Genomic DNA, 10,072 nt, shown 5'->3' on the forward strand with positions numbered 1-10,072 from the left:
TGGGGTTGGAAGGGAGAGCATCAAGATTAATAGCAAAAGCATGCAGGGCTTAATATCTAGGTACCTTTACCTTAAGATAAAAAAAAATTTTTTAAGAAAATTACCTGATGTTTTAGCTTCTTAACCAGAATATCCATTTTCAGTTGAGCTGTTTTTAAGTCTTCATGGAAACTGAAGTCTTCATTTACAAACACATTAAACATATTTATTGTCATTTCTAGGCATTTCTTATATCTGCAGAAATGTACAGAATTAGTAAGTCAAGTATTTTTAAGAGTAAATATTGAATGTTTAAACAGATATTATGTTACGGCATATCAGTGAAACAAATCTATAAACTCTGAGCCTCTCGGTTTCAGCTGAACACAGTTTGAAAGCATTCTATATGAAATTATAATCTTAGATAAATAATATGAAGAACAATTTTATGGCATATATGGCAGGTAAAGTGATATTATAACCATACAGTTTTGTTTGTTTTTTTTTGTTTTTGAGATTGAATTTCACTCTTATTGCCCAGGCTGAAGTGCAATGGTGCGATCTCAGCTCACTGCAGCCTCTGTCTCCTGGGTTCAAATGATTCTCCTGCCTCAGCCTCCCAAGTAGCTGGGATTACAGGCATGCACCAGCACACCTGGCTAATTTTGTAGTTTTAGTAGAGATGGATTTTCACCATGTTATTCAGGCTGGTCTCAAACTCCTGATCTCAAATGATCTACCGACCTTGGCCTCCCAAAGTGCAGGGATTACAGGCATGAGCCACAACGCCTGGCCTAACCATACAGTTTTTTATAAATAAACTATTCATATCCATTTTGATATGCTAAGATAAAATAATCTATTACTAAATATAAGCCATAATTCAGAGATGAGTAACCAAGATAGAAAAGTAAAACACATATGTTTGAAAAAGACACAAAAATACATTTTGATACCCATTGACCACGGTCTATAAGAAGAAAAAAAAAAAGTACACCCAAAAAGCATCAAGGAGATCATTCAATGCAGAAAAAGAGAAGAAAAACATCTTTAATATCTGATTTGAGGAGAAAAAGGAAACAGGTAGTTTTAGAAAAAAGGAACAGGGCAAGGTTAAAGACTTTGACGAAGAGATCTAGAGATCTTTCCTGACAAAATGTCAACAAAATGAAAGATATGCAGAACCATGTAGAGAAAGACAACGACAGAAAAATGTTGATTAGAATCAGAAAACCAACTTAAGTGCTCAGTAAATAAATAGAAAAGTATCTGTGTTCAGGGCTTCAAAGACACATTCCATTTTTTAAAAAAAATCTGTGATCAAAACGAATGCTCATTTTACTCTTACTTGTAAGTTATACATATATTTATGTATATATATATATTTGTGTAAAACAAGTTTAATAACATGTATACTTCATGTATACAACAGAGAGACCCATGTAAAATGAGTAAATTTCCATGATATGTTTTATATCTGAAAGAGAAAGAAGCAGAAACAAAATACAAGCTACATATCAAGATAAATTTCGATGTTAAAGAATGACACGAATAGGTCTTCTTTAAAGAATCTGAATGCAGCAGAGAAGGATACTGCAAAAGGAAGATGACCAAAGACAGCAAAAATATCTTCAGAAATGAAAATTCAAACTAGATAATGCAGAGTGCATTTTTGACATTATATGTCCAAGGCTTTGTCATTATTGTTTTCAAAATCATTAAAGAATAAGTGGCCGGGTGCGGTGGCTCATGCCAACTTTGCGAGGCCAAGATGGGTGGCTCACAAGGTCGGGAGTTCGAGACCAGCCTGAACAACATGGTGAAACTCCATCTCTATTAAAAATACAAAAATAGGCCGGGCGCGGTGGCTCAAGCCTGTAATCCCAGCACTTTGGGAGGCCGAGACGGGCGGATCACGAGGTCAGGAGATCGAGACCATCCTGGCTAACACAGTGAAACCCCGTCTCTACTAAAAAATACAAAAAACTAGCCGGGCGAGGTGGCGGGCGCCTGTAGTCCCAGCTACTCGGGAGGCTGAGGCAGGAGAATGGCGTGAACCCGGGAGGCGGAGCTTGCAGTGAGCCGAGATCCGGCCACTGCACTCCAGCCTGGGCGACAGAGCGAGACTCCGTCTCAAAAAAAAAAAAAAAAAAAAAAAAAAAAGTAAGTGTAGTATTTTCACATTCAAAAAAATTTCAGATTGTGTTCTTTTTTTCATATATTTTTAATACAAATTTTTTCATCCCAACCTTGCCCCAGCAGCTCAGCTGACTCCTGCCCCTATGACTCACATGCCTATAATGTTGTGTTGTGAGTTTCTGAAATACATTTTAAAATAGATTTCGTTTAATTATGAAAATGCAGACATAGGCCGGGCGCGGTGGCTCAAGCCTGTAATCCCAGCACTTTGGGAGGCCGAGACGGGTGGATCACAAGGTCAGGAGATCAAGACCATCCTGGCTAACACGGTGAAACCCCGTCTCTACTAAAAAATACAAAAAACTAGCCGGGCGAGGTGGCGGCGCCTGTAGTCCCAGCTACTGGGGAGGCTGAGGCAGGAGAATGGTGTAAACCCGGGAGGGGGAGCTTGCAGTGAGCTGAGATCCGGCCACTGCACTCCAGCCTGGGTGACAGAGCCAGACTCCGTCTCAAAAAAAAAAAAAAAAAGAAAATGCAGACATAAAATGAATTTGTATCTAGGTTTTAGTCAAGTAAAATTAGAGTTAAATCAATTAATAAATGATTAAAATGTTCTATAATATGAAAACCATACCCAGTTGCCTCTTCTCCTAATTCATGATTTTTGTTCCTTATTTGATCCACATTATACTCCAGTGATGATATTAACTCAAAAAATTTTCTTAATTCTTCATTTTCTTCTTCAGGCTTGAAAAAGAAAGTGTTTAAAATTATTTTTGTAAAATCTAGAGACCCTCTTCTGTCTTAAAAATGTTATTTCTCATAAGTTGATGAGTAATATGTATTTAGGCAGGTGTATAAAGTACATTTTGTAAACCTGATGCCAATAAGGACAGATTTCAAAAATAGCCACTTTTTGTAAAACAGCTAAAAATGATTCATACTTTCATCATCTTTCCTGAAATTTAAACTGCTAAAAATGTTTGTTAAAATGAGGGTGTTTACACATAAGATACTAAGGATTAGTAAAAAACTTAAGGGTAGTTATATTTACATTTGAGTTTTTAAAGATGCTTTAGAAACATTGTCATTAATAGTTTAAGATATTCCAAGTTTTGTTAAATTACATCTTACTAAGATGATTTTTAGAAAACTCTTATCTAGTTCCCATTATATTTTTTATCCTCATCTGTCTTCAGGCTGATCTAAATATTCTCATTCTCTGTTAGTATTCACCCACAGGTTTCAGTTTTTCCCTTTCTCTTAATCATTTCTCTTTAAATAAAGTTTTTCTTCTATAATAAAAACATAACTTTTGTCTACTTTTTGTAGATTTTCTATTATCCTGTTTCTTTCCTTCCATTGGACTCTGTGACACATGGTCTCATCCAGAGATCTATTTTTCATCACTTACTGTTTTTTATACCAAAATCTGATTTTTAAATAATTCCAATAAAAAAGTCCAAGGGTCACGAAGGACTTTATCCTGCTTTACTCAGTAGCAACTGCGAGTAGTGACCAAATGATCCCTCTGCTCCTCTGACCCCACTTTATTTCTAAACGCAGCAACCTCTGATGTTCAGTCCTATCCCTTTCTATTCCTGTTTTTTTGTTTTGTTTTTTCGAGACGGAGTCTCGCACTGTCATCCAGACAGTGCAGTGGTGTGATCTCCACTCACTGCAACCTCTGCCTCCGGGGTTCAAGTGATTCTCCTGCCTCAGCCTCCTAAGTAGCTGGGATTACAGGTGCCCGTCACGACACTTGGCTAATTTTTTGTATTTTTAGTAGAGACACGTATCACTATGTTGGCCAGGCTGGTCTTGAACTCCTGACCTCATGATCTGCCCACCTCAGCCTCCCAGAGTGCTGCAATTACAGGTGTGAGCAACCACACCCAGCTGCTATTCCTCTTTTAAATTCTCTTAGGACTCCTAGAATCTCAAAATTTTGACCCAGATTCCCTAATCTACATTTCCAGCTCTGAACTGCTTCTTGAGGCCTCTTCTATTACACGTATTATAGACAATATTCTCAACCACACACTCATACGTTGCTACTTGGTGCAGATTACCTTTGTAGTGAATCATGTCTATTTTATGTTGATTGTTATTGATGTTACTTTGCATATAGAATTATTTTCTAATCTCGAAGGGGGCTTGTCTTGCCCTTAGCATATTGACCAGTATATTTTGTCCTTTTTTTTTTTTTTCTTTTTTTTGAGATGGAGTCACACGCTGTTATCCAGGCTGGAGTGCAGTGGCACCATCTTAGCTTATTGCAACTTCCACCTCCTGGGTTCAAGTAATTCTCCTGCCTCAGCCTCCCAAGTAGCTGGGACTACAGGTGCACACCACCATTCCTGGTTAATTTTTATATTTTTAGTAGAGACAAGGTTTCACCATATTGGCCAGGCTGTTCTTGAACTCCTGACCTCAGGTAATCCACCTACCTTGCCCTCCCAAAGTGCTGGGATTACAGGCGTGAGCCACTGCACCTGGCCCTTTTTTTTCTTTTATAATGAAAACTTTCCCATGAGAATCAGATGATCAATTGTTTGCCTTTGTTTCCTTGTGAAGAATTTCCTTTCCATAGAGATACAGCATGATGAACATCTTGTTCTAAAGTTTCTTCCGGGGGACACTCAGTGATATCATTGGGAAGCTCCAGTCAAGTAGAGGTCTCCCTTCTTCCCAATCGAGATTCTTCATCTCAAAGTGATGCCCACCAAACGTCTTAATCCAGGTAGTCTCTTGCTTAGAAATTAATGAAATAAGAACTTTCTAGAGAAGTTAGAGGCTACTGATTGAGATGGTTTAAAGCTGTCCCTTATTAAATGTTTTACTCCCAAGGCAGACATCAAAATGGCTAATAATTCCATGCCTGATGTCTGACTCACTTCTATGGGAATCTATACAAAACGTTTTATTTATGAGACAGAGTCTCGCCCTGTTACCCAGGCTGGAGTGCAGTGGCTTGACCACTGCTCACTGCAGCCTTGATATCCCGAGCTCAAGCGACTCTCCTACCACAGCTTCCCAATGTAGCTAGGACTATAGGCATGCACCCTCAGATAACTGTTAATTTTTTTTTTTTTTTTGGTAGAAGCAGGGTCTCACTTATATTGTGCTGGCTGGTCTCAATTCCTGGGCTCAAGCACTGTTCCTGCCTCAGCCTCCCAAAGTGCTAGAATTACTGGCATAAGCCATCTCACCCAACCAGGTGTTTCATGGAATGGTTTGAGAGGCAGTATCTACACAGAAGCCAGTAGGTCTGTGTCTGAATCCCAGCTCTACCAGATACTAGCTGTGTGCCCTTGAGCAAATTAACTTTCTGTGTCTCTGGTTCTTTATGAAGTAGAATAATACCATCTACTTCACTGGGATATTGGGAAGATTAAACCAGGGACTGCACAAGAAGCACTTAGAAAAGTACATGGTGCATAGAGAGCTACAGATAAGATTTGCTTAGAAGCACTTAGAAGAGTACATGGTACATAGTGAGCTACAGATAATATTTGCTATTAGCATGATAATTTTTACTGTTTTTTATATCTTGGCAACTGTGTTAGGCAGGTGGCATTCCAATGGAAGTGGTCTATAGCTCACACTACTGAAAATGGCAGCAAATGGAGAGGGGGAGCGTACAATTTGTAGCTTACTTTTCTCTCTGTATGACTCAGTGGGCAACAGTCAGGTATGTACTACAATGTAAACAGCACCTCCTGGATTGAGTAGGTGGTACATAACCGACAAGACCAGCAGAGACAGGCTGAGCCATGGAGCTGAAAACCCTGGACTCTACTGCTAAATCAAGGCTTCTGAATCAATTCCCTCCCAGCAGCTGTTGCTGTGGCACTGCTTTCACGAGCACTCTGCTGAGTGCTCGGATTAAGGGCTGTACTGTCATTCATAAGACAAGCTGCAGCCAGAACTGTTCAGCTGACAAACTGGCAGCCATCCAGAAATACAGTTCTGGCTATATAGTGAAGGAAGGCAAATTTAGATTCTTTTTTCATACTGAGAAAAACATGAGCATTTGATTGAACAGTTCTCCTCTATTAGACTAATTATTTTTAATTTCCTATTTAAGTGCTAAAAATACACTTAGAAGAAAAGATTTACTGTGTCAATGTCTCGAATAAGAAATAATTTGCATAGTATAAAGTATTTTGTTCCATGCTAAAAGCCGCCAAGCTAAAATATTTTTAATTTATACAAGGATAGGTGACATGTATGTCATATATTATTTTCCCTTTAAGCAAACTTATGATGAGACGAAATTATCTTCCATTAAAATTAAAGCCATGTGAAATTAAGGGCTAAGTTGTTCCATAGACTGGGCAACAAGTGCTGAGTCATAAGGTCAGTGAGAGTCGGAACAGTCAGGGAAGGCTTCATGAAGAGAAGATTGCCTGCCAGGTCTGAATGGATAAGGCTAGATGAGCAGGAACTGAGAAGGCAGGAAGGGCAACACGGGTAAAACTGGTGCTGGTGCTGCAATCTGCCCGATTAACTCTGAGGATAAAGTACAATGGCAGGGAGTTAAAAACATATGTCCATATAATAACCTGTAAATGAATGTTCACAGTGGCTGTTTTCATAATAGCCAAAAAGTGGAAACAACCTAAAGGTCCATCGGCTGATGAATGAATGGAAAACTGGTGTAGCCATGAAATAGACTATTATTTGACAATAAGAAGAAATAAACTACTGATATGGGCTACAACATGGATAAAATTCTGAAAACATTATGCTAAGTGAAAGAGCCAGTCAGAAAGGACTTCATATTGTATGACTCTATTTATATAAAATATGCAGACCATGCAAATCTTTGGAGACAAAAGCAGATGGTGGTTGCCTGCAACTGGGGTAGGTGGAGAGACATGGAGAAGGATTGCAATCATGGCTAAGAGATGTGGGGTTGCTTTTCAGAGTGGTGAAAATGTTCTAGCATTGAATGTGGTGATGGTTACACAATGCTGTGAATATACTAACAGACACTGAGTTGTACATTTTAGATGGCTGAACTATCTGACATATGAATTCTCTCTCAGTGAAACTGTTTTTAAAATCCAATGGTAGGATCAAGATAATTTTCTCAACTCTCTATTTTGGATGTACATACTCTATCAGATCTGAATATTTCTATGCCATTGCAGTATATTTTAAATGAAAGGGAGATGAAGGCAATGCCTAACTTTTCAAGTAGTTTGTAAATTAACCTAAAGCATCTGCATTTCAAAGAACAGTATGATGGCTTTTCTGTACAAGTTAACCTAGAACCTATGAAATGAATAGGAACAGCTTCTGTGTCCATTCAGAAAAGTGAAGAAATAAGAAAACTTTCTGGAACATTCCATTAAACATTCTCCTCTGACTTAATCTGGCTTGCCTCACCAAGGCAATAAGGAAATTATCTAAAAATACTGTTTAACAGGAAAAAAGTCAATTTTCTGTGAGGAATGATGTATAATTCTCAACTTTCCCAAGAGAAAATATTATAAAAGGTATGCAATTATTTTTCAGAATGGCAGAATAAAAGCCAGAGTTTAAGAAATAAGTACGTTATAAAGGTAATAAAATGGTAATAATTAATTATAATGAAAATACAAAATCAATCTGTCCACTGAAATTAGTATCCTAAAAGAGTTTATATTATTCAACCAGCTACAGATTAACTATAGACATGTTAAATTCCATACATACTTGACTTCCTACTTGAAATAATTTCTTCTTTGAAGCCCGTGTCTCATCCAAATTAAGATGACAATGTGATGTATCTTCCAGTGGAGACTCTGACATACGAAATTTTTAAGGTGACTGGCCAGTTGTTCTTGAAGTTGCCTTAGAGTCACCTGATAAAATATTTTTGTTACTAATTTTATAAATTGCCTTATTATTAAATTGTTAATACTTAACTCTAATATGCATACTTTGGAAATTATTACCACACACATAGATTCACTTTCTTTTCCTCATTTGTACACATTCTCCTTTATTACTGAATTCATGGGAACACAGACGTGTTATCTTCCTGCCAAATCGGTATTCTCTTACAAGACAGATTGATTCAGCCTGCTATTCATTCATCTCAGACCAACTCAACCTGAGTTCCTCACACATTCAGTTGCCTGTTCAAATCCTTCCAACAGATTTCTATCTCAGAATAAAAGTAAAATTCCAATGGCCTTCAAGGTCCTAGGTAACATGGCCTCTACTTCCCTCCCTGACCTCAGCTCCTACAACTCTGTCCTGTATTCACTTCATTCCCACTCTACGTGAACTCTGCCACCCCTCATTACTCTGAAAATGGGGATTCAATGTCAAACTCACAAATCACAGACCGCTACAATTATCTTTGTACTGGACAAAGTTATATCCAAATGATAGTCATTGAGACTTAAAATGTAAATTATGAGCTAATTATTAATAAAAAATATTCAAGGTAAATTATAAATACCTACCAGTGGGAACATTAAATCAAATATTTTTTGCTAAAATTTACATTTATTCCAAATTGTGATTTTATAATAAGTAGATGTCTTTCAAATATTAAGTGGTCAGAAAAATACATAATGTGAGACTGACATATTTTCAGACTTAAGTCACATTAATATGAGTCAAAATAAAGTTATACTAAAATACATAAAAGAGCCACTGAGGCCGGGCGCGGTGGCTCAAGCCTGTAATCCCAGCACTTTGGGAGGCTGAGACGGGCGGATCACGAGGTCAGGAGATCGAGACCATCCTGGCTAACCCAGTGAAACCCCGTCTCTACTAAAAATACAAAAAATTAGCCGGGCGTGGTGGCGGGCGCCTGTAGTCCCAGCTACTCGGGAGGCTGAGGCAGGAGAATGGCGTGAATCCGGGAGGCGGAGCTTGCAGTGAGCCGAGATCGCGCCACTGCACTCCAGCCTGGGTGACAAAGCGAGACTCCGTCTCAAAAAAAAAAAAAAAAAAAAAAAAGAGCCACTGAAGGAAAAGCACCACAAGACACAGCAACATACTTCAGTTCATCTGGGAAATCTAGAATTAAGTGTCAAAGTGGCTCACTTAATTGAATCTTAATTTCAAAATATTTATTTCAGGTACAAGCATTTCCATTTATCTGCTTCATTGTGGTCTTAAAATGTGGCAACATAAAGACATTAAATTTGTTATTTCAGCAGTATAAGACTACATAGCTTATGAACATTACTCTGTAGCTACTACAATTTCATAGGTGACAATGTCTTTACTCAAAGAAAGCATCTGTCAGCTCTACCTTTTATTTCCTGGAAACAAGGTATGTTTCCAAGCTGATACAGTAAACACATTTTTTTAGTTTTTTATTAAAACAGCTTTGTTAAAATATGATTTCCATACTACATATTTATCTGTTTTAACATACAGTTCAAAGATTTTTAGTAAATTTACTAGTCGTACAACCATCCCTACAATCCAGCTTTAGAACATTTTCATCACTCCAGGACAATCCCTCATGCCCATCAGTAGTCACGACCCATTTCCAGCCCCAGCCCTGCACAAACATTCATCTTCTTTCTGTCCCTATATATGTCTTTTCTGGATGTTTCATGAAACGGAATTATACAGTATGATAAATACACTTTCATCTATTTATTTTTATATAGAATTAGATTCAACATATAGCCACAATGAAATGTTTAAATTTTCTTTCTGGAAGGTTAAAAATATTTATCTTTCTTCATACTTACTTCTCCTCTGCTTCTTCTTTTACATACTGAAACAGTTTTTCTTTTATAGAATTATATTCATTCATTAATTTCTTATTTTTCTCTTCTAGAAGATCTTTCTTTCCACTCTCAAGACAGCCTCCTTGGATATTAATTACTATCTCTTTATCATTGCCTTCCTTATGAGCACCCTCTAGTTGTCGTTTAAGCAAGAGAGTTTCACATTCTAGTTGACACAGTCTCTCCGCTACACAGTTGTG

The 10,072-nt window shown here is 37.6% G+C and overlaps 1 long non-coding RNA gene across 1 annotated transcript; it reads right to left on the bottom strand.

The window, feature by feature from the left end:
• Nucleotides 1-211: 211 nt before the first annotated feature.
• LOC144329427 (uncharacterized) lies at nucleotides 212-7,784 on the bottom strand. Its single transcript, XR_013395089.1, has 3 exons — nucleotides 4,569-7,784; nucleotides 2,753-2,865; nucleotides 212-234 (listed from the first exon to the last, which is right to left on the bottom strand). It is a non-coding gene; the product is annotated as an uncharacterized LOC144329427 (long non-coding RNA).
• Nucleotides 7,785-10,072: the final 2,288 nt, after the last annotated feature.

This window comes from Macaca mulatta, chromosome 6 (genome assembly GCF_049350105.2).
Source record: "Macaca mulatta isolate MMU2019108-1 chromosome 6, T2T-MMU8v2.0, whole genome shotgun sequence".
Classification (NCBI taxonomy): Eukaryota; Metazoa; Chordata; class Mammalia; order Primates; family Cercopithecidae; genus Macaca; species Macaca mulatta.